At 35.0% G+C, this 25,995-nt stretch overlaps 1 non-coding gene across 1 annotated transcript; it reads right to left on the bottom strand.

The window, feature by feature from the left end:
* Nucleotides 1-7,959: 7,959 nt before the first annotated feature.
* LOC111757351 (U1 spliceosomal RNA) lies at nucleotides 7,960-8,121 on the bottom strand. Its single transcript, XR_002791721.1, has one exon. It is a non-coding gene; the product is annotated as a U1 spliceosomal RNA (small nuclear RNA).
* Between the last annotated feature and the right edge of the window lie 17,874 nt (nucleotides 8,122-25,995).

Raw genomic sequence — 25,995 nt, forward strand, 5'->3', positions numbered from 1 at the left:
CAGCACAGAGGTGCAGTCCGAGGGAGACTCTGCATCTAAGCCCGCATTTGTGCTGTATCACCTATTATCTTCACGACAAAATAAACCTTATCTTTCCGGCTTCAGTCATAGATGCTTTATTTCAAATAACAAATTCTAAGTGATTAAACTCTGTCAGAAGCAGAAATGGATCTCCCAACATGATGTTTCCAACCAAACATAAAAATGCTTACAAAATTCAAGGGCCCAGACAGACCATTCTTTAAGAAGAAATGACCTGCAACACAGACAAGGACACTTTATAGTCCACTACCAACAGAGACAGTTTTGTTGTTCCAGAAGTGACAAATCTAGATTAACTCCCATCCCTACCCACACCTAGACAAATATTATTAATGCATCCAGTTGCAGAGTGCCTCAACAATGCTTTACAGCGTGGAAGAAAGAAGGAGCTCTTGCGTTAATCTCCTGAGAATTTCCAGCATGAGTGGAATCTAAGGAAGAAAATAAATTCCCTCTGCACCACTCAATCTTCTCTATGTGACCTCCTATACTTGCCTTGAGTTGTATTCTCTCTTGCTGCAGCAAACTCAATACATTTCATTTTTAATTTTTTTTTTTACTATTGTTGCAGCCTGATGAGTTATTTTTCTTTCATCAGTGAAAGTAAAAGAAGACATGTCAAATGTTGGGCTATCTGTTTTATGATAATGTTAATGACTCTGTTTTCATTGATGTCAACTATAGCAAAGGTATTAATCACATTCAACCACTTTTGCCTGTTTGCTAGTGTGTTTCATACATGTTCATGTATTCATGTCCTCCTACAGAAGTCCTTTTCCGTTCAAGTACAGGATACTATTGCCTTTCTGTATCCTTTCTGAAATTAGGCACGTCTCTATCATTTTCCATGGTCAATGAAATGCTATTGGAAATTCAACACAGAATATTTAAATTTAATTGCACTTTACTAGTTTGCCTCCACCTGTCTAGCTGATTGTCAGAGCATTCATTGAAGTGGATCCTCTTTTATCCCACATGCACGCAAAGTAGCTATTTGTCATTCCAGCCCCATATTAGATATATAGAAAATAAAAATAAACAATACATCAAGCCACAAAAATTTCATTTCATACCATAATATCACTTATCCTGATTTTTATAAGAATTTTTTTTTAAAAAATTGTAAGTGGTTTTCAGTTGTGATGTTATAAAATTCCTATGCAATTCATAAATTGAAGATTATAATACAATTTAATTTATATCTGATTGCTTTCATTCGTGTTTAGAATTCTAATTATTCAAACATTCACGTCTCAGCCAAAATATAGTTATGTTGAAATACATTTTGTCCAAATACTTAAAAAATATTTTAGTCATTTTTAATTATTAAACTTTTTAATTGTTTTTATTTCTCATTATCAAAAATAGGTTTCACACTTCCATTTAGCTCATATATTTACACACACACACATACATACATACATATATATAGTTAGTCTGAATAATTACATGTATGTACTTTTATGTGGGATTGTGAATATTTACAGATTATGAGTATCTATAATTAATGGGCTTGGTGATGTTACAACAGTGAGGACACATTAGTGAAAAAAAATCAAATGAACATTTCTGCCCTTATATACCTTGTGTATCTAGGGGAGGAGGATATAGCAAATGACTGTTTACTAAAATAAAGCACAGAAGAGTAAGAGGCTAGAACTACTACAATTAAAAAAAAAGATTTATCAATAATGTGACATTAAAAGGTGAGGTTTAAGAAAAGATCTGAATGGAATAACTAAACAAACCACAATGAAAAATTAGAGCTTAATTTTGAGTGATAGAAAAAGCCATTACAGGGTGTTGAAAGGAGAAATCATGCAATTTGATTGATGTTCCCTTGTTATTTATCATATGAGATTATCAGTTCACAATATTTGATAATACTTTAGAGAGTGACTTCTGAATAAGTTTTGAAATGAGAGCCATGACCAAATAGACATATTTCCAAAGAGAATTGAAGCTCAATAAATAACAAGTAAAGGGGATTCTACTTAGGATATGAGAAAAAACTCACAGAGGCAAATGACTCAGATATAATGTAAAGTGACTTATGTTTGTCAACTTCTCATTACTATCAATATACCTGACACATGCACCTGAAAAAAAGAGAGGTTTGATTTTGTTTTATGATCTCAGAGGGTTCATTCCATGATCAGCTGGATGCAAGGCAGAGTTGTCATGACGGAAAGGCGTGCAAGAGCAAAGCTGTCAACCTATGCTAGCCAGGAATCAACAAGAAGGGCCAAGAGAGCCAGAGAAAGATGAAGGCTCTAGATACAAAATATAACCTTCCAAGTGCACTTCCAGTGGCCCATCTCATCCAAAACAGTATATTTAGCTATGAAGCCATGAATAGACTAATCCACTGATAAGTATAGTGCCCCAGGATCCGATTACAGGGCAAAATTCTCATCTCTGTGATGTTTGAATAACTTTACAGCTGTAAATCATAACTGGAGATGAGAACTCTATGTATGCAGAAGGCATGATCTAAATTAGAGCATAAATGAGGCTAAATCATCTGAGAATTTACAAAGCTTTGGCTTATTACTACAAGTGAACACTGATTAGTGACCTTAGAGTGGAGTTTGGCATGCCATTTCTCATGCTCAGACATAATCACTGATTTTGCTCTGCAAAGAACAGACGGAAAGGAGCCAGGGCAGAGTGACAGAGAAGTTGGGGAACAGAAGCAAGAATCCAGGAGGGAGATAAAGATGGATTGGCTATCATATCAGAGTATCTAAGATTAAACAAATAAATGGCTAGCTTTGACAACTGAATCATAAATAGAAGTATGATTGATACCATTTCAAAATTTTTTCCTACCTTCTGAACAAAAGCTTACAGACTATTAAAACTAATGCCAATGTGTCAGAAATAGTATGTTGGAGATTTAAAGGACAGATGTAATCTGTAGATTTATTTTGTCTGGCATGCAGTTGTTTGGTTCCAACATTTAAAAATTGGAAGAATTCCTGTACAATGTGATTTTTTCATATTATCTGAAAATGTCAGGCACAATGACATAGCCTCGGCATCTAAAGGAGCTGTGAAAAGCATGCCTAATTTACACTGTTCAAGCTTTTCCACATTGCTGATATTGTAGTTCTAGAACCCACAACTTAAGGTAAATTGAGTTACATTGTCACATTTAATCCTAGTCCTTTCCTTATAGAATGCATTTCATTATACACATAACTCTCTCCAGTGTGACAATATAAAATATGCAGAGCTTAGTTCTCCTTCATTTTTATTTTCTTGATTTAAAAATTGGTTTAATGTTTTTGTAATAGAATAACTGACATTGGATTATTTACAATATAAAGACAGTTATTGACTTAAATTCTGGAGTCTGGAAAGGTCAACATAAATGTCAATAGATGGAAAAAATCCTTTTTACTGCATCCCAGTGTGGAAAGCAAGAAGGGTGGAGAGAAGAGTCATTCCTAAAAGCCAATTTTTAAAGGTGTCAAACCCATCCATGAGGGCAGAACCTTAATCACCCTTACAGACTCTACTCCTAGTACTGTTACACTCACAATTCATTTTTACAAGAGTGTAGGAAAACAAACATTCAAAGTATAGTATGAGTATATGACCTTCTTGTATGTGTTATGTAATTTGATTACTTTTATATGCATGACAAGGACTGACACATAAACCACTGAGTTATACTTTGATATATGGAAGCAGAACCAAATAAAACCATTGCTAACAAAGGCAATATTCTATTAAGTCCTTAGGTGAATTCTAAACTAGCAATGAGAAAATTATGATGGTATCTGGATGTCTTCTCATTTCTCTGAGATTACTATGTTCTGAAACTCCACCTTCAATCAAAATTTTATTTGGAAACCCATTCTTCAATTAATCATTGACTATCTGATTTAGATACTTACTTTTTACTTAGGATAAATACCTATAAATGTTAGTATATACAGTCTTAAATCATGTATTAGTTGGCTTCTTATTATTGCTATGAAATTCTGTATGGAGAACAAATATATATATATATTTAATAAATACCTTATTTTGGATGAACTGAAAAAATGGGAATAGCTATGCATTTCTTAGATAATGATAGAACTGTGGGGGGAAGGAGGAGGAGGACCGGCAGCAGCTGAAAAGATAAGAAGTATGAAATATAAATGACCTTTAGACCCCCTGGGGCATGGCATCTCCACCCCAGCCGGTGATCTCTCCATGGAACATGTGGAGTGAGGTACATAAGTAGCCTTGGCTTGGGGTGGAACCTAAGGGGGCATTAGGGATGCACAGGTAGCCCATTGGTCTTAGTTTGGCGCCAGAGGCAATTTCTAAGGGTGGGGGAGATAGGAGCTTCCTGGCTTTACCAGCTACAGTATCCGGCCTGGGCCAAAACCCTTTCATATCCTGTCTTATGATTATTATGAAAAGGGGCGAAGATTTCTCTCTTTAACTACTCCCTGCTGGCTGAGGGCGCTGTACTGGGGTCTAGGGGAGTTGACGGGATGAAGGTTGATGCCCAGGTAGAAGCTGGTGTCAGGTGGTTTGGCCAGGACAACTTCACTGGTGAATGCACGTATGTTAGACTGAAAAAACAAAGAGACAAGATGTTATGAGGAGATGTTTCACTGTCATATTTAAGGACCCAGGTGAGGTAGAGGGAAAGGTGTCTTGGATTTAGACATGTCATTCTATCAGGATGACGTTGAGGTAGGAACATTTTCACGGCAAGGCAGAATTCTGAAAAATTAAACGTGGGATTAGGAGGAGTGAAGTTATGAGAGGTGCTTATTTCCCATATGAAAGCATAAAAGGTAAAAGGTAGGTAGGTAAGGCTTGTCTCTGGTATATATGACGTTGGAGTCTGTAGGCAATCCTGTTAAAGAGTCCTGCTGTAAAAATTGATCATTAATGGAATGTAAGAAATTAAGAACCAAAGTGGATAACAAAACAGATAATAAGTACATTTGGTTAAATAGTTTTCAGTTCATGAGGGAGAGGAGACCACAGTGCTTATTGCATACTTAGGAGGCAGGTAATTAGCATTCAAATGACTGAAAGATTGGAAAGGAGTGCCATTGAATGCACTGCAGCAAGGTCATTACTATTAATTATCAAGCCAACAGAATTCTGGCCTGTGAGTGATATAAATGCTGATTCACATCTTCAAATATGCCTTGGATACGTGGATAATTTGGTAAAAGTGCTTATTTTCCCTGTGCCCAATTTTCTTCATTTATAAAATGAAAGTAATAGTATTTACCTCAACGTCCTGTGACGATGAAGTAAAAAACATTGATTACAAGTTTGTTGTATCCTTGCTGTATCCTTGTTGCATTGTTTTTGTAAGTTGATAATAGTATATCTTAACTTTTATTCAGGTTCTTTTAATATTCTTTTGAACAATTATTATCATTTGAAATTTCATTCTGTGGTCCAGAATTTAATTCTAACAACATAAGAAATAGTACATTTGGTAGAATACTTAATTCTAGACCAAAATATCTAGACATTTATTTAAAAATTTATACCACAGTAAAGCAAATATATTGTTGCTATTGCAGGATTTGTTTTTCTTCTAACTGACCCAGTAAGTTTTGTAGATCCAGTATCCCAAGTTCCCAGCTTATGATTATAGTTCATGGTAAACAAATACATTTTATGGCTTGTTAATATTTCTGGATAGACTGAGTTTTAAGTCTAAACTCATTTAGTTCTGATGTACGTTAAATCCAGCTGCTTTAATTCACAAACTGGGTAACATCAGAAAACTTTTAGTATTTAAGTTACAAATCAGCATGTAAAACATAAGTTCTTTACAACTAGACACATTTAGAAAGCATGAGTTTGTAGTTAACTATGTAAAATTAGAAAAATTATTCTCTATACCTAAGTTTTTCACAATAGAAGTATGATGGCATTGAAACGATCTCTTCGATATTTCCTCCTTAGGGATCAGAAAACAAGACAAATTACTGGATTGATTTACAGTCTCTGTCACTAAATCTTTGCTTAGCAAATGATGGTAATTATTACTCCTAGGAAGGCGCAGTGAGCATGCAGAGGGACATGTAATGAGGTAGTCCTGTGGTTGAATTGTTTTCCTTTAAAATTCATGCTGAAATTCTAGTTTCAGCGTCACTGCAGATGACCCTGTTAGTAAAGGTAATTAGTTAAGGTCACATTCTTCAGAAATATGTGAGTTTTATAGCTCAATATGATTGTTATGCTCATAAAAAGAAGAAAGTTAGAGATGGACGTACTGAGATTCCCCAGGGAGAATAGAGATGTGATCACACATAAATAGTGACTGCCAACTTACATGAAACTAGGGACAAACTCAGAACCCGATCTTCCAGGAGGCACTCAGAAGGCACCAGCATGTTGATTTTGGGATTTGAGCCTTCAGAACTCTGAGATAATAAATTTACGTTGCATAGGCTATCAGCTTAGTGGTATGTCAGCCATAAGAAACGAATACAAATGATAAATAGTAATTTTCTACAGATAAATAATCAGAATTTTTAAAATTTAAATTTATGTATTTATTGATAAGCTAAATATAAGGTTTAATAGTTGTAGTTTTATATATATATATATATATATATATATATATATAATTGAAAACAAGGATTGAGGTTAGATTGTACTCAAACTTTAAGTTACAAAAAACAAGAATTCTATGAAATAAACAAAAGGCAAGAAAGCAGAGTACAATACCAATTGAGCCAGACAAATACAGAAATAAATTAAGCCAAATAACAGTTGCATTCTATAAAGTGGAAGTTTATCAGAAAAGACATAAACAATAGTGTAGAAAGACAGATCAATTCTATGGAGTATGAGCTTAATAAAAATCAGAAAATATGAAAGCAAAGGACAAAGGAAAGCCAGTTGGTTCATATAAAGCACACAGTAACTGAAGGGAAAAAAAAAAAAAAAGATCTCAAATAGTAAAACTCAACTTCACTTGAAAGAGTAAGTGAAACAGGAAATTCTTGAAAAGAAACTGAAAGAACATTTCAATGAAGCAAGGGAGAACAAAATACTTCATAAAAGATTTACATTTATTTCAAATAAAAGTGAAAGAAATTTGATGATGATAATTTGCATTATTGACACCACATCTCCTTCTCCCTCTTGCCCATAGGCTTTGCTCATGTGATTGTTCTTCACATCAAAGTGATTTAAACTTCCCTGTCCCAGTAAATGATAGGCTTTCACTGTGAGTTGCTTTGATGACAGAAACATGTGAGGAAAAGACAATGTACAATCTCTAAATTTAGACATTAAGGCATTTATTTTTGAGGATCCTATATTCCCACAGGATCTGCAGGGTATTAGTGTTTATAATTTCCATTCAGATCTTAACGATCTTCAGCTCACTCAGTGATCCAGAGACGATAACATGCAAGAACAGAAGGTAGGGGGCCAATGTTAGCAAGGGTCTTGTCCAGCTGAGCCTCGCTGTTACCAACCAGCCATTATCTAACTCACCAGCATGTGGTCACAATCAACAATCCTTTTAAATCCAAAAGTTTTATGTGATCTCTTTCATAAAGTTTTGAGACAACAGTGACAAATGTATGAGAAAATATCTCATTGAGCCTATTAAACTCAACCCTAGAGAAATCATTTTTAATATTGCAGACTACTGAAAACAAACAGAAATACAAACTACAAAAATCAGAATGTAACAATACAAAGTACAGTGGTGGAATTGAATACACTCCCAAACATAGCGCTATGTCAATTTAGCTATGATAATTATGGATATTACATTATATTAGAACTTATAAGAATTGATTATCTACTCTAAAATTTATAACAACTTATCTATGAAACCATGAAAAGTATGATTTGGAAACAAGTAAGAGATTTTATTGATTACTGTACTCGTTATAAGGAAGTCAGTATTTTTCTTTTCAGGATGAAGCACATATGCAGTCTCCCACCACCACAAATTACGCAGTTGTTTCCCACAATTGGGGAAATTGCAATAGTTAGAATATTCAGAATGCAATAATTAAGCCTTGCCCTGGGAAAGCCGCCTTTGTGATTATGATATCTCTCCTGTCAAGTAAGTGTTGAACTCAGTATTTTTGCTTTGATTCTGATGTTTAAATCAAGAAACATGAAGCTTAATACAAACCCTAAAGAAATGTCTGCTTATAGAACAAAACACTATAATTTTCAGATTATCAGAAGGCAATAATAGAATAATAACACAGATGAGAAAGCACATACTTAAATATAACAAATAGAATGATTTATGCAAAAATCAAAATAATAATTCAAAGCCACTTATATGTATATTCACACATAAATGTAATACCTTTAGAATCTGGGTACTACAATGACATTCAATTTTATGGGATTATAGGATTATAAAGTCAGTTTTATGTTATTTATAAAAATCAACACCTAAAAGCAAATGATTTCAAATGTTTGAATATATCAGAATGAAAGAGACAGGGAGAAAGATACAAAAAGAATTGTTAACATTAATGTTAATATTCAAAGGCAAGTAAAACTCACAGGAAAAAAATAGCAAAATACTTAAACCAAATGTGCTAGACATACAGTGAAAATAGAGACAGATAAATTGCATTTATCTCTTTTGATACTTGAAACAGGTGAAAAAAAGGAAGGAAAAAAAAAAGAAATACAGTAGTGCTAAATAGACATATTTCAATCTAAAGCAAGAAAACAGAAAAGACAAAGAGAAACTATACAGATACAATGAACATTACAAAAATAATGTCACCACATACTTTTTACTGAGGACTGGAGTTCCAAGATCGAGGCACTGGCATCTGGTTTGAAATGCACTGTAATATGTGACCTGCAGAGGGTGATAGCAAGCATTCAAAGGGGAGCGAAGCAGCTCTCTGAAGTCTGGTGACTTAGCTGTTCATTCACCAAAAAACTCAGCTATTAATGCTTCTATATTGGAAGTTTGGGTTTACCACATGAGCATTTTGTTAAAACATAATATCCAATCTACAGCAACCCTCATCAAAAGATGAAACAGAAGAGAAATGACAGTTCCCCTACCATGGGCCTAGGAGCTGGCAAGATCATTGGCCTTGCTGCCCTCTTTGATTCACAGACCTAAGGACTGGTGAAATCATTGTTCTAGCCACCTCTCTTCACTCCAAGATCTAGGGGCTGGCAGGATCATTTATCACACCTCCTCCTCACCCCACTGAACTAGGGTGCCAGTGATATCGCTGGTCTCCCCTCCACCTTGCCCTGCAAACTTGGAGACAAAAAGGATCATTGTTGATCCTCTCCCCCCATCAAAAAAACCACAGCAGCCCCCAAACTATTATCGACCACTTCCACCACCTGAAGAGCCTTGGAGGGCTAATGGGAGTCTATGTAACCCCTCACCAACACAAAGAACCTCAGAAGGCTTGTAGCAGTGTGATGGGTTTTCCCCTCAAATAGAGGACCTCAGGGGGTAAACAGGAGCAGCAGTGAACTCCCCACCAGCTTTAGGACCTTGTCAAGTCTGGCAAGAGTGTGGGTGTGTCCTTCTTTCAAACAGAGAACACCAGATGGATTGAGGAGAGTGCCAAAATGATCTCCCCCAACCCAGAAATAATCAAAAGGGCCTCTGAGGCACTCAGTGACACAGTAGGGTTCAAGCTGAAGTGCATGCTGTAGCCAGGTAGATCTGGCTGCCTGGAACAGCCTGAAACTGTAGTAACAATAAGAATGAAGGGTTGATTTACATTTACATCAATACTCCTAGGTTAGTCAGCCCAGGAAGAATATAAGAATCACCCTGTAGAAGAATTCAAGTGACTGGTCCCTTTTCTTCATTGTGGGACCTAGAAATTGGACAAATATCAACCATACAATAGAACCCTAAGACATACACAATGGACAATTGAGACTAGTAGGACTGAACAGACCAAAATATTAATCCAAGAGGTGAAAATGACAAAATGAAAAAAACAAAATGCAATCTCAAATATCCAGTTCATCAGCAACAGCTACAGGTGATATTGAAATAGAGGTCATTAGAAATCATACTCCTAAAATCTCTATAAAAATATATCAAGTGAAATAAAGAAACAAATCCATGAGGCTATAGAGGAAATCAGATTAGTAATAATCTCTTACATAAAGAAAGAAAGGACAACCTTAATAGAGGAGTTGCTCAGCATAACTAGAGAAGCCATAGATAAAAAGTACAGAGCATTGAAAACTGATGGAAATCTTGAATGAACAATAAAGAAAAGAAGCACAGTACATGAAACAAATCAAACATATATCCAAGAAATAAAAAAAAAAATTGATTTGAAAGCTGGCAAAACCATTTGAATGAAGCTGAGAATGGAATTTGATGACAGGATCACAGGTAGTGATCATGAAAAGAAAGAACTTTTATCCATGATAAGACAGCATGAAATGACAAATTAGCAGGTTCAAGATGTTGCAAATAGAAATAATATAAGACTAATCAGCATCAATGAAGATGTAGGAGTCAATGCAAATGACAGCAGTAAATGATTTGCATAAGTAATAGCACAAAATTTCCCACTTACGAGAAAAGAATCAGCTTTACAGATAAGTGAGGCATGTAGAATGCCAGGCAGTCATAACCAAAATAAAGCTATACCTTGACATATAATAATTAAGATCCCAGAAATTCAGCATAAAAACAGAATACTAAAAGCTGTTAAAGGCACACCTCACCTATCAAGTAAAGCTTATTCAAATCATGGCAGACTTCTTAGCACAACCCCTCAAGTCAGGATAAGTTTGGAGTGAAGTATTTCAAGAAATAAAGGAAAACAGCTTTCAACCCAGATTGACATAACCTGCAATATTTTCTTTGAAAATTAATGGAGAAATAAAATACTTCCATGAAAAAGAACAATTGAAAAAGTTCATGTCCACCGAACCAACCCTAGATAGAGTACTGAAAGACATAGTAGAGAGAGACAAAAGAGATTACAATTCCTAGAACAGGAACAGAAAGAAACCACCAAGCAGGGCAAGCAATTAAACAGGGGGAAAGCATGGAACCAATAATAGGAAAATAATGTGACAAAGTTTAAGTATATATCAGTTACAACCATAAATGTAAATGACTACAATTCACCAATTAAGAGAAATAGATTGACAGAATGGATCAAGAAACAGGATCTAACAATATGCTATATAGAAGAAATATATCTGACTTGAAAGGAGACTCATAGACTGAAAGTCAATGATGGAAAACAATATTGCATGCAACAAGAACCCAGAAAAAAATAGGATAGCTATTCTGTTTGCAGACAATGTGAACTTCAAAACAAAAATGATCAAAAGAGGCAAAGAAAGTATGTACATTTGCTAGGGGAAATATTCAAGTGGAAGAGATAACAATCACAAATATATATGCACCAAATACAGGAACACCCAAATATATAAGACAAATACTAATAGACAGGAAAAACCAAACATGCACTAATACAATTGTAATAGGGGACCTTAATACTACGTTATCTCAAAGAGATAGATTAACTACACAATTTCAGCAAAGAAACAACAGAACTGAATCAAACCTGTGAAAAATGGACTTAGTAGACAGATAGTGTTCCACCCAAAAACATCAACATACACATTCTTCTCAGATGCATGAGACATTATCTAAAACAGTTCATATTGTAGCTCATAAAACATTCTTAAGTAAATGCAAACAGATTGAAATTATTCCATGCATTGTATCAGACCATAGTGTACTGAGATCGAAATTAAGAAAGAAAACAAAACTGTAAAACCTACATAAACACATGGAAATTAAATAACAACCTTTTGAACAACCAACGGATTATAGGTGAAATTAAAAAGAAATTAAATAATACCTAAAATTCAGTGAAAATGCAGATACAACACACCTGTGGGGCACAAGGAAAGTGGTCCTAAGAGGGAAAGACATGGCAATGAATTGTCACATCATGAAAATGGAATGAGCACAAATAAACAACCTAGCGCAACATCTCAGGCTTCTAGATACAGAAGAGCTAGTTAAAATCCAAAGCTCACAGAAGAGAGGGAATTTTAAAGACCAGAGCTTATATTAATACAACTGAGACTAAGAAAACAATACAAAAATTAATGAATTAAAGAGCTGGAAATAAAATTGACAAACCTCAAGCCAACTTTATCAAGAAATAGAAAGAAAAAACTCAAATTCATGTAGTAAGGAATGAAAAGAGTGAAATTACTACAGATTTTATGGAAATTAAAAAGATGATGAATACCTACTTTTAAAATATTTACTCACATAAGGTGGAAAACACAGAGGGAATGGACATATTTCTGGAAACCTATGCATTAACAAAGCTGAATCAAAAAGATGTATCAATTTTGAATGACCCATTATCAACTACTGAAATTGAAAAGATGACTAAAAACTTAGCAACAAAGAAAAGCCTAGGTCCTGATGGAATTCACAGCTGAATTCCAAAAGAAATTCTGAGAAAACTTAATGCCAATACTCCTCACACTTTTCAATGAAATTGAAAGAGAAGTGATTCTTTCTAGCTCATTCCTGGAGGTAAATATTACTCTGAAGCCAAAACCAGAAAAGACCCAACAAAGAAAGAGAATCTCCCTATGAACACTGATGCAAAAATTCTCATGAGAATACTGGCAAACAGAATGCAGCAAATCATCAAGAAGATTATGTATCATGACCAAGTGGGATTCATTCCAGGAATGCAGGTATTATTTAACACATGAAAATCAATAAACCTAATACACCACATCAACAGAGCCAATGACAAAAATAATATGGTCATCTCAATAGAAACAGAAAAATATTTTGATAAGTCTAATACTTGTTTATGATGAAAACACTATAGAATAGATGGTATCTGCCTCAATTTGATAAAAACCATGTATGCAAAACCCCAGCCAACATTATACTAAATGGACAAAAACTGAAAGGTTTTACTCTAATATCAGGAACAAGATACAGACGTCTACTATGACTACTTCTATTCAATATCGTTCTAGAAATGTGAGCCAGAGCAAAGAGACAAGAAAAAGAAATAAGAAGAAAAAGAATAGGAAAAGAAGAAGTTAAATTATCACTATTTGCAGCTGACATGATAGTCTACATAGAAGATATAAAAAATTATCAAATAACAGTTAACAAGCAAATTCAGCAGTGTACCTAGATACAAAGTCAGCACTCAAAAATCAACAGCATTTCTGTACACAAATAACAAGCTCACTGAGAGAGAAATTATGGAAATGCCACATTTTACAATAGCATCCAAAACAATGAAATACTTAGGAATCAACCTAAAAAAGGATGTAAAAAGCCTAAACCTTGAAAACTATGGTACAGTAAATAAAGGAGATTCAAGAGGATGGCAAAAAATAGAAAGATATTCTTTGTTCTTGGTTAGGAAGAATCAACATTGTGAAAATAGCCATAATTCAAAACTTTTATACAGATTTAATCCAATACCAATCAAAATGTCATTAGCATACCTTACAGATACAGAGAAAACATTCCTAAAATCCATTTGGAAACAGAAAAGACCTAGGATAGAAAATGTCATCCTGGGCCACAAAGGCAAGACAGCAGGCATCTCAATTCCTGACTTGAAATTATATTACAAAGCTACAGTGACAAAATTGGCATGGTACAGGAAAAAAACTAAACTAAACAAAACAAACAAACAAACAAAAAAACCCACACCTGAGGATCAATAGAATGGATTTGAAGATGCAAACACAACTACAATGATACTAGCCACCTTACCTGGACAAAGGGCTAAAAATGTTCACTTGAAGGAAAATAGCCTCTTTAATAAATGGTGCCAGGAAAATTGGCTTTCCAATGCCAAAGAATGAAACTAGGCCTATGTTTGTCACTATGCACTAAAGTCAAAACAGTTCAAAGATCTATATAGCAAACCAGAAACTTTAAATCTACTGGATGACAAGATAGGTAGAAATCTTGAAGTCACAGGCAAGAACTAGACATAGGGGAAGGCAAACTGCATGGAAATACTTTAAAGAATCCACAACTAGGAACTCTTATTAACAAGATTTGTACTTCAAAAAAGAAAAAAAAGAAAGAAAGAAAAAAAGAAAGAAAGAAAGAAAGAAAGAAAGAAAGAAAGAAAGAAAGAAAGAGAGAAAGAAAGAAAAATCACCAACCGAGTGAAGAAAAAACCCACAGAATGGAAAAGGGTTTTGGCCAGCTGTCGCTCAAAGGACTAAGACATACAAAGAACTGAAATATATCAGACCCCCCAAATTCAAGACCCAATCCAAAAATGGGCATCTGAGATGAACAGGAACTCTTCAGATGAAAAAAAAAAAATACGAATGGGAAATAAATACGTGAAGACATGCTCAAGATCACTGGTCATTCACAAAATGCAGATTAAAACCACATTGAGATTCCCTCTCACTCCTGAAAGAATGGTTGCCAAGATATCAATGGATACCAAATGTTGGCAGGGCTGTGGGGAAAAGGAACCCTTTTCCACTGCTGGTGTGTGCTCAGACTGGCACAACCACTGTGGAAATCAGTGCGGAGATTCTTCAGAAAGTTAGAATTTTGGAATTCCCATTTAGTCCAACTATTCCCCTTTTGTGTATTTTCCCAGAAAAATTGAAAACATCATTGCACAGTGATGTATGTGTACCCACGTCTATAGCAGAACACTTTGTGATAGCTAAATCTTGGAAACAACCAAAATGCCAAACAACTGAGGAATGAGTAAAAAAGATGTGGTATTTTTATACACAATATTACTCAGCCATAAAAAAGGATAATCTTGAGGCCTTCATAGGTAAATGGAGGCAACTTGAGGCCATATTCACAAGTGAAATAAACTCACATTTATAAATATTTTATTGTCTCCCTAGTATAAAAAATAATAAAAATCGGAAAGAGTAACAAGATCCAAAATATACAATAGATATTGCAATAATGAAACGGAAAGAAAGTGCTCTAACGGACTGAACAAATTGAATAGGGAGAAGGAAAAAGGAAATAAAAGAAAAGATTGCATTTATGTTGGTAAACGTATAAATATACGTATGTATACATGTGCTAGAAAGATAAGTATACTATTAATCTCTGTAGGTTCATGAAAAAAGAATAGATTGTGCTGTCATTGTTTGATTAATCAGTTTTGTGTCTAGACTTTATAACCTGAACAGCTATTTCTAAAATAACAAAGTGCAATATATTAACTAGTTTTAATTCCCAATTTTTTCTGAAATTCTGCACAATTTACATACTTTTATTCTGTTTTGCTTTTTAAAATAAAAACTGACAGAAAAAATTCAGAAATATAAATTTAAATATGGTAACTAAATATGAATATGTTGACAATAAACCCTTTTGGATAATGTATGCTCAAGGAGAAAACACAAGTTTCTATATCTCTCTACTGAATCCTCTATGGCCCGGAATGCAGACTGGAATTTGATTCTCTGCATTTAGTCATGGCTACATAATCCTCCCTCTAACAATTTAAAGCTAGAAATTCCCCTTGTGTTCTTATCATATGGGGTATGGGAATTCAGGTGCCTTGCATGATTAGGAATTGTTCTGGAAATGAATGTTTCAAAAGACTGAAAATACTTATTTTCTTACAATAAAAATCTTTACTTTATCCAAACATCCTGAGGAAATCCTATATCTCTGGTGAAAACTAGCAACAGCCTACAAACTGACCCTGAGTTTGTGTATATGACCTTGGGCTTATGATTGTTCTCAACAAAAGTCAGTGTGTTGGAGGGACTGCTCATGAATTCTGCTGTTTTCATAGTTGCTACTGGAAAGACTGGGAACAGTGCCATAGTCTAGAGAGAATTCTAATCCTCAGTGTGCATAGGAATAGGCTTAGTGCTGTTGGTAAACTTATTTAAAATTCCACCACCTCCTCAGGGTCATATCCCATACTGAGTCTTATGGCTCGTATCTAGATTTTCTGCCAAAGTCACAGTTGCTTGTTGGTGGGGCTTTAGAGAGGTAACAGGATCATGCATGTGTGAAACTGAATAAGGTTGTGCTGTACTAGGATGTAGGTAATGTAAATTCCATTGTAGGTGTGTATGGCACCAATCAAAAGGTTTGTAACCTGGATGGAATATAAAGGGGCAGGAAGAAGCTGAGCTTGCTGATGCTTGCTACTTGCTGCCTTCCTAGGTGTGATGACATGAAATGTTTCTCCTCTGTTATGGTCCCTCTCCCATGCCAACCTCCTTGAAACCAGTTGACTAAGGACTGATTCTCTGAAAACTGAGCCAAAATAAACATTTCACTGTTTTAATTTTGGTGCAACTTTTTTTTTTTTTTCAGGAATGAGAAAAAAGTAAGACATAGAAAACCTTAGCTACTGAGAGAGAAGCAACAAACTCGCTGTGGTTAGGGCACAGGCAAAGTTCAATTGTAGAAGGATGGAAACAAAACATATCACAAAATTGGGGCAGGAGTAAGAAACTTGCCTGACCTATGAGAGATGCACTATTTCTAAGGAAGAAAAGTGTCTTTCATCATTTCTATTGAAGATATAAAACCAAATTTGACTCTCACAAGGGAGCAGTAAAGAAACATGGAGAAAATCCTCCTATGAAGTTAAAGCAATTACTTCAAATTCATCCTGGTGAGCTCAGTTTATACATTCACAGCATAACACCAGGAAATAGCAATGTGGCAGTCACAACTCCCTACCATGTGATGCAAATGTCGGTAGTGACACAACATGATTTAGTGCCTACCTGGCAACATGTTGATTTTAATTTGGCCCTGCTCTTTTCTATCCCCCCACCCAGTTCTTCCTTTTAGAATGAAAATGTTTATTCTGTGCCATTGTATCTTGATATTATGCAACTTGCTTTTTAAAAATTTTCTTTACAGCTCACAGACAAGAATTTCCTTGAATCTCAGAGGAGACTTGGACTGCGACTTTTGAGTAGTTCTGGAATTGTTGAGATTTGGGGGATGAGTTAGTTTATTGAGACTTTGGACACTTCTAGTTATATGCATTATAGTTACATCATGCCTATGTATAAGGTGGAACTAGGACCTTGTTATTGCCTATGGTTGGAAATGTAATATATTTCAGAAGGTGTGTTTAGAAGTCAGTGTGACATGGGTTAAAATATGATGGTTAATCTTGATCAGCTTGAGAAGCATCCAGGTGATTAACAAAGCACGCTGTGTGTGTTTGGATGCAGCATGCAAACGTGCTGGGGGCTCCAGGCCTGGGGGCTACCTTGAGTTGTAGGCCCTTTGGTCTCTGCTTCTCTTTCCTTGTGTTGTTTCCTGGCTGGCATCACATGAGCAGCTTTGCTTCCACAATCCCAACATGGACATTTTTGCCTTAAACACATTAGACAAGTGCCTTGAAAGCTCTGAAACTGTGAATCAAATCAACCTTTTAGGTTTCAGGCATCATATATATTGTTCAGCAATGTATAGGACAGACAGCCCTAGAAATGTGAGCTGCATGCAGGTACAATCTGTGTAGAGCTCTGTCCTTTATGGAAAGCAGATTGTGTGAGAAAGTGATAAGGAGGAGGAAACAATTAGAAAAGAATTAACAATTGATCAGACAATGGAAGTAGATTAATGTAAGAAAGCTTCTTCCAGCATTCAGACATTTGAAAGATAAAAATTAGAGGTTAATATAGGGCTGCTTGAATCAAATTCTGTAAGTCTATGACTAGATATCAGAGAAACACTTTTATCACCTAACTCTCAATCCCCAGGCACCCATAAATTATAGGACTGCTTCTCCCATGGAAAATGAAGCCTAGTTTTGCTTATTCCCTTTTATCATCGTGTCCTAGGGCTCGTGTTTCTCCCCAGAGCCTTAACACTTTTCTATTCCTTCTCTAGGAAAACTCACTCCATCCTCCGTGAAAGCACTCCAAATCTGTAATGCCATCTCCATCTCCTAACAACCTTCCTCCTATACCTGCTTCTTTATTCTTCAAGTACAACAAGCTCTAAACTCAACTCTCAGTACATAACCCCCATATTTGCCACCTCTCTCTCCAAGTCTGGCTATCATTTGAGAGGCATTTCATACTGAAAACTAAGTTTATTCCTTCTGTACTCCGGTTTCCATGTCACTGTGTGACAACTTTGTGAAAACGGAGACCATAGTGACAACTAAAGATGAAACATAATTTTCAGCTTGCATTTTTAATCATCAGTAGAACTTGTCTATATTAAAGAATTAAAAAGCAAAATATAGTTTATCTCTTTCATTTTTTCCTCACATTCACACGCACCCATATACACTCTGACATGCATAGAATTTAGTCTAATTTTGCAAAGATTTTTAAATCAAAGTGAAAATATATTGTGGATATGCTACAATTGATTAGAAGAATATCAATTTATTCAAAAGACAATGAATGAGAGTCTTTCAGATGTTGCAGTTATGCAGTGATGACCAACCTTTCCAGTACTAAATATTTTCTTAACTCTAGTTTCTTTGACATTGTCTATTCTGATTAAAGAAGATGTAAAAATATTTAAATAGAGAAATGTCATGAAATTTCAATCATTTAACATATTTTCAAATACTTTTACAAAGCATATCTAAAGATGAACTGGTATACTTTTTAAATTGTGTTCTCTGTAAATGAACCTAGGGAAATATGTATGAGCATGATAAACATCTTTAAATCAACTTTTATATTTAATCTTTCTCTTTCTTCTTGAATGTGAACAAGGGCTTTCCCACTATATTATGTCTCTTTTAAACATTTGATGTTAATAAAATTCATCTTAATTAAATGGGAAGAATTAAATGATTTAGTATACAGAAAGTGCATAGGACAGTGCTGAGCAAAAACACTCAATTAGATTAGAAAATATCATTTATTATAGACATTGATATTATCAGTCTTACAATTTCTCATTTTTCTTATTCCTTGTTTCTAATTTAATGCATTCCTTCATGCTTGGGTTTCCATCCTTCCTGACATTTGCCATTCTGATTTGGTTCGGGGCATGGTGCAGAGTGTGACCCTGGTCTTGCTCACAGCCTTTTGCATGCATACAAATCACACATCTGACACATTTGTGAACTGCACAGACTGGCCTGCTCCTCCTGCAGCCATCTGACACAGTGAATGACAGACATTCCTTCGACCAAACTTGCTCACGACTCCCAAATCCCACAGACCTACAGTGTAACACTAGAGGGGAAAGTTTGAACCACAGATTTCACTTCTGGGGTGCATATCAAGGATTCAAATACTGCAGATTGCCATGCTGTGCAATACAAATCTCTCATTTCTTATCTGTATAGCTATTACTTGTCTTTGTGTTTATCACTGCGTGATAAATTTTCATTATCCTTTGCCATTCCTTAAATTTTTTTGTTGTTGAAATAACAAGTCCAAATTGTTACAACATTCTAAATAACATGTTATCCATGGTGAATAACTGAATCAATCGCTTCCTCTCTGTGTCTTGGTATCTTCTCAGCAGAGCCTCACTGTGGTATAATCAACAAAAATATCCACTGACATACATGGTTGCTGAAAGGCCAGTGTTTTAATGTTCTCACAAACAGCACTGTTGTCATTGCTCTTTTCAAAAGTTACATAAAGATAGATTTTATTCTGGATGTATATCTTTGTCTTTTTTACATTTGGTAATAGTTAACTCTCCTTGAAAATACTTTAAATGATATTTAAGATGGTAGTGCATTGGAGAACTTGTACAGTGGCCTTTCTAAAGTTATATTCTTAATACATAGGCCAAATCTCCTCACAGTTCAAGAAGAAAATCTAGATTTTTCCGGTAAAGTTGTCAAGATACCATTGAAAACTAAATAAAATAAGAAGTAGGGAATTAAAACAAAAAAAAACAATAATTTATGATCTTCTGTTTTTCTAATAGAATTATATTTCAATAATTACATAAAACAGGATATAATGGTTATTTATTAATTTGAGTATATATACATTCACAACTATTTGACTTTCTGCAATAGTAAATTCACAAATTGCCATGATTGATATGAAGTTATCTATAGGAAACATGTATGTCCCACTTTGATTTATCATTAAGCACACTGATATTTAAATTTTATTAACTTGTTTATTAATTGTAAGTGTATCAAATTTTATTTAATCTAACAAAACAGACAGCAACTGGTATCATACAGCCAAGCAGTATTATGTTTTAATTCATTACCACTCATAGGAGAAATCAATCTGGCTGGGTACACTAATGAGAAAAGAACAAAGTATAAAATAGTTTCAGTAAGTTCATGATATTACTTTTTAAAATTTTTAGCCAAGATGGGGCAAATGATATATTTTAAAACTTTTTTTTAAATTCTTCATCAATAGCCTATACCAAAAATTTGTCTTATAAATCACAGGTAACTTAAATAATAATTTAATTAAAATATGATTTATGGATTTTATGTGTTCTTGTTGATTAGGAAAACTAATATTATATCTTGTGAAAACAGCTCTCTTCCATTCTTCAAAAATGTCGAATTATTTTTGTTCATCCCAGAAATATAACTATATCTATTTGATCCATAGACTCTTATAATTAATAATTAATTTTTAAATGACTGATGAGGAAATAATTCTAGAGCCAAACTCTGACAATAGAAAGTTAATCAAGTCATACTTCCCTAAATATTTAACAATTTTAAAATTTTTAATATGGCTTCCTCCTCCATCTTCACAGAAGTTATGGTCATCAACATTTCATTGAAGACAGTTTAAGACTTCAGTTCATTTATTAGTCCTTCTTACCATTAGCTAATATATTAATAATCAACATGAGGGAAGATTCTCTGGAATTATCTGGTTCTGAATAGCAGCTCAGTCACTGCCAGCTGCTCAGACTCCTAAAACAGAGACAATAAACAAAATATTGGACAGGAACAGTAAGGCTACCAGATAGTAAGGATCCAATGTATCCTCATCAAGTACTGAGTGGCTCTGTGTTGGGAAAGCCACCAAGTTATCTTGCCATTCATCCGTATGCAGACACCTAGTAGGTCCTAATGGAATCATCTGTGTCACTGAGTGTTTAGTTTTTGTTGCTATAAAGCAAAGTATCACTAAGTCAGCAAGAAAGAAGGAAGGATGGAGAGAGGAAGAGAGGAGAGGCTTCGGCAGGTGCTGAGGACACAGTACAGCTACATTCTTGCTAAGGACCTCCCAAAACTAATACTATCTCAAGGTATCAGCTAGCAGCATTCTTAGTCGATTCCTGGAGCAGCTCTCCTAAGATCATCTGACATAGGCAGATTCCGGTGCCACATAAAAGTTTTTAGTACTGAGCTTCTTGCTTTCTGTTCATCAAACAAGGGCCATTTTCAAATTTTAAAGGTTATTGCTGTGCCATGTTCCATAGTCTCCTAATACCAAAAGACCAAAACAGAAAATATTCCTCAAATTGTATCTCTCTTGTGGCTCAAATCTTGCCTTAAATCTCTGTGCCAGGGAAAGCTTCATCATTTTAATTATATACTTAATTAGTTTAAGGTTACTAAAAATGATCTGTTTTTTGAAAAGGCAACTATGCCACATAAAATAAATTGATCATGGGATTGACATTCTGTCATACTCAGAGTTTTATATCATATTCAATTTTGGGGAGCTCCTTGGCTCCCCAAAAGCTTTGCCATTAGGGAGTATTCTAGGATTCTATCTACCACATGTTATATTTCCTGTTTAAGGCTTTCAAGAGCTCATGTGTGTGGCTTTGTGGGTGTGTTTGGACCACAGTGGGGTGACAGTCTTCAGTGGATCAGTAGATGTATGAGTTTATATCTAAAATTAATATTGGGATTTTAAGCCTGGTAGAAGGACGTGGTGGTCATTGGGGGCATGACATGGAAAAGTCTACACTTTTTCCCTCTTCCCTGGTTCTCTGTTGGCTTGCTGCTGCAGAACATGAGCTCTTTTGTCTCTGCCATGTCCCTCTGCCATGCTACCATGTAAGGAAAAAGAGCAAACTATGAACTGAAACCACTACCACTGTGAGCCAAAATAAACCTGTACTTAAATTTGTGGGTGCTAGGTATTGTATCTCAGCAGTGAGAAAGGGACTAGGACAATTAGTAAGTAGCATGTACTTACAAAATACATTTTAAACAATAAATTTTGCATTATGTTGTATAAAAGTTAGCACATTAGTTTTGGCTCTACTCAGAAAACAAACAAAATATATAAGAAAAATATTTTTGCCTCAGCCTAAATATGGCCACAAAAATTATGGTGATTTGAATGCATGTCGTTAATTGAATGGTGCTGTTTTAATGGAAGCAGCTAATGTTAGCTTCAATGATACCTGCTTAGCTAAAACACTACATATACAACCCTTTGTTTTAATATAGTTGACTCAGTGTTTATTTCCTGTCCCACACTGGCATATGTGCTTTATATATTACTTAAAAAATAGCAAGCAACAGTTTAATAATTTTATACCTTAAAATATAAATGTAATCTGTCTTTAGAGGAGTCACCTGCTAATACTGGAATAGCCTCACATGATTCTTAGAAAGATTTCACACTCTACAGTTAGCTTCTTTTTAAATCATTTATCAGCTTCTCTGTATTCATACATTGGAACTTGTCCCTCTGAATGAAATTAATTCTCACCATCTGTGCCTTGGCCAGGATTGTCCATATTCTTTTAATGCATAAATATATTCTGAATATTTCTCATTCTGCTAGTAAGAGCTACGAAGCACAGAAAATAATGTTTCAAAGGGGAACCACGAGGGATCATTTATTGCTCCAGCACTTTGAAAAATCTATGAAATTCCTTTATGACTTCTTCATTATATTTTCAATGGAACAATTAGTTTGAGTGGTTACAAACACTGAATTTTCATGACCACATTAGCCTTTGAAGCCAAAATTATTGAATGCATTATTCTTTATGCAAAATGTAGTGGGATGTAGTGACTTTCTGATTAAAAAGCATGTTTCCTTCAACTGGAAAACTAGTTGGGAGTTAATTTTCTCACAGCCTATCCGATCACACTTAAAAGCCCATGCAGCTTGCATAATTTAGTAGTATGTTCCATGGATATTTTTTTACAAGTTTTGAGAGCAGTGAGTCTGACTCTTTTAAAATTTAGTAAAGCTCTTGACATGAACAGGAACATTTCAAGTACTAAAAAAGGAGTCCCTTGAAAACCTTAGTTGCTATCTTTAGCGGTAATAAGACATTCTCTTACCTATTTTGTTCAACCACACACTATAATCACCTCAAAATTACTAAAGGTGCAGCCCTAACACCAACTAAAGAGGTTTCCCACAGATTGATAGAGTAAAAGCATGCCCCAAATGCCTTCAACTAATATGACATTACCTCTCCAGCTGAACTTAACTTGCTCTATAGTTTTAAATCCTAGGAAGTTCAGATAACATGGAGATTTTTAGTCTGGACTAGACATTGGGAAAAATTATCTGTAAGTTTAAACATAAAAATTTTTGTCATTAATCCATGCAATCTCTGTTAACCATACTTAAATGGTTAGGTGTAGTTAGTTTCCAATAAAACTGTTGTTTAAATTTTATTTAAGGATAAAAAGGGAAAAAAAACAGAAAAAGGGTACAAGTTATGCAGAATTTCAGAACAAATAAACAGTAGGAAATCACTAGTTAATAGATTACATATTGTCATCTTAGAAATCGTTGTTCAAGTTACAAAATTAAAGCATATAAAGTGGACTTTCAAACAGTGAGACTGCAAACAGTTCTTTTCAATGATCCAACAAAACTCAGTAATATGGTTATCTATCATATACACTTAAATATACACGCAGTTATATCTTTTAGAGCACTTGCTTTTTCTCTCTTTTGCACAATGACAATTACACATTTTGGGTTTTATTACTCCCACAGTTCTTATTACTTTTTTTGAAGAGAATAAAACCAAATGTGACATAACAAAACAGAGTCAGTCAAATCAAAAGGGTGGACATAATACATAATCTCAAAACAAAATACAAGGTGATCAAGTTATAGATCCTCTTATCATCTTCTATCCTTTGTATTATTGCTGTTTTTTCCTTGTTATTTTTAAGAAGTTTTTCATTTCATGCTCCCACCTTACAAATCTGTCCTCCAGTTCAGATAATCCCTCCTTAGTTTCTTTCAAGCTGTTATGCCAGCTTTCAATAGAGTTTTTAGTTTCCTGGTAATGTCTTTGAACCTGCTTCATGTATTCTATGTTTTCTCTATTTTCTCCATCAAACAATTCTCCCCTTTTTTTCTGTTCTTCCATTCTACCATGTGTTTTTTCTTGGGTGGTGCTTAGCATTTCTCTAACTATTCTACTTATATCTTGCTTTACTTCATTAAATACTTCACTTTTGAACACATCTACGAGGCTCTGGAGATATCGCTTTATGTCTATTGGTGTCATGTCTGATATTGCACGTTTTCTTTCCTCATTCTCCTTTGCATTTACCTTTCCTGGATCAGTGTTCTCAGGATTGGGGGCCAAGGGCCCTTTCTTGTTGCCTCCTCTTGTCATATTTTTTGTTCCTTCCATACAGGTGTATATAGGAGGCCCAGTTTCTTTCTTTGCCCGTTACAGTTTGTTTGAATCACGCTTGCTAGGTATTCCCACCTACTGCAGTATATTAGGGAGACACAGACCTGGGTAGCATCTGCTGGGCCTGCCCCTCCAGGTCAACCTACTGAAGGGTTGACCTGGGTTCACTGCAAGGGTGCACCGTCAGGCACTGGGAGCTGGTTTGGGCTAGCCTACTGGGTCTTAGTCTGCAGCGTCACCCAGGCCAAGTGCTCCCAACCATCCTGCTTGAGAGGGGAATATGCTACTGAAGTCACTGAAGCATCCTGTTCCTGCTAGTCATCCCGACCCAGAGTGTCCTCTGTTGGAGGGGATTTGGCCCTCACTCCCTAGTTTTTAATGCAAACACAGATGAAGATACATCTCATTTGGTAAATGTTGAAACTTCTTTAAATTATCTTCATTCATTACATAGATTATAAATGTAGTATTTGGGGGAGAAAAAATATTTTGATTCAGGAATGAAGATTATCAGTAAAAAGAGAATATGCAGGAACAACATCAACAACAAGAAAAATCTTGAGAAACATCTATTCTCCAAACAGTATTTCTCTACTTTGCTGGTATAAGAATTCCTGTGAGCTGGGGCTGGGGATTTAGCTCAGCGGCATAAGCGCCTGCCTTGCAAGCAGGCAGTCGTGAGTTCGATCCCTGGTACCGATAAAAAATGAAAAAGACAAAAAAAAAAAAAAAAAGAAAAAAAAAAAAAAGAATTCCTGTGAGCACTTGGAGAAGGGGCTGGATCACCACATCTACCTAGATCTTATCAGCACTGTGTGCTGACTGATATGTGTTGGGGTCATGTGGTTCACCTTGTGCCAAATCACACAGTATTTTAATTTGCAGCCTGTGACATTGCCTTCAGGAAAACTCTTATCCTCTCCTTAAAATCTTGAAACCACCCATTGATTTCTACCTCTTAGGGATGAATGCTTATCAGGCATCTCTTCCCACAATAGGGAGATTTCACCTGTTTTAAAGATTTTTTTTCCATAATCTTCTTATCTAGAGTTTCAAACAATTATTCAGCTGCCTTAATATTAACTCTCCTAGAGACAAAAGTTATTTCACATTTTAAAGTGAAAAAAAAACCATATTGAATTGCTTAAGTCACTCTATCTCATAATAAATGCAATGTTGTGTTAGGCCCAACTTTTCTTTCAAAATTGCAGAAAAGCTTTTACTTCATCATATTTATGATACGAAGAAGATATGCTTCTATATTTGACCTTGAGCCTGTGCCATTAGAAGTTACTCATGTCTCACAAGCTCCTTAGATTTTTGCTAGTCTCATTGGCTTTGCTGAAGCAGATCCTCTATGAATTTTGACACCTCACTCTTGTTCTGTGTGATCAAAGTTATGGTGGGATGAACGATCC

This window comes from Cavia porcellus, unplaced genomic scaffold, assembly GCF_034190915.1.
Source record: "Cavia porcellus strain 051 isolate PalLab524CR breed Dunkin Hartley unplaced genomic scaffold, mCavPor4.1 scaffold_30, whole genome shotgun sequence".
Lineage (NCBI taxonomy): Eukaryota > Metazoa > Chordata > Mammalia > Rodentia > Caviidae > Cavia > Cavia porcellus.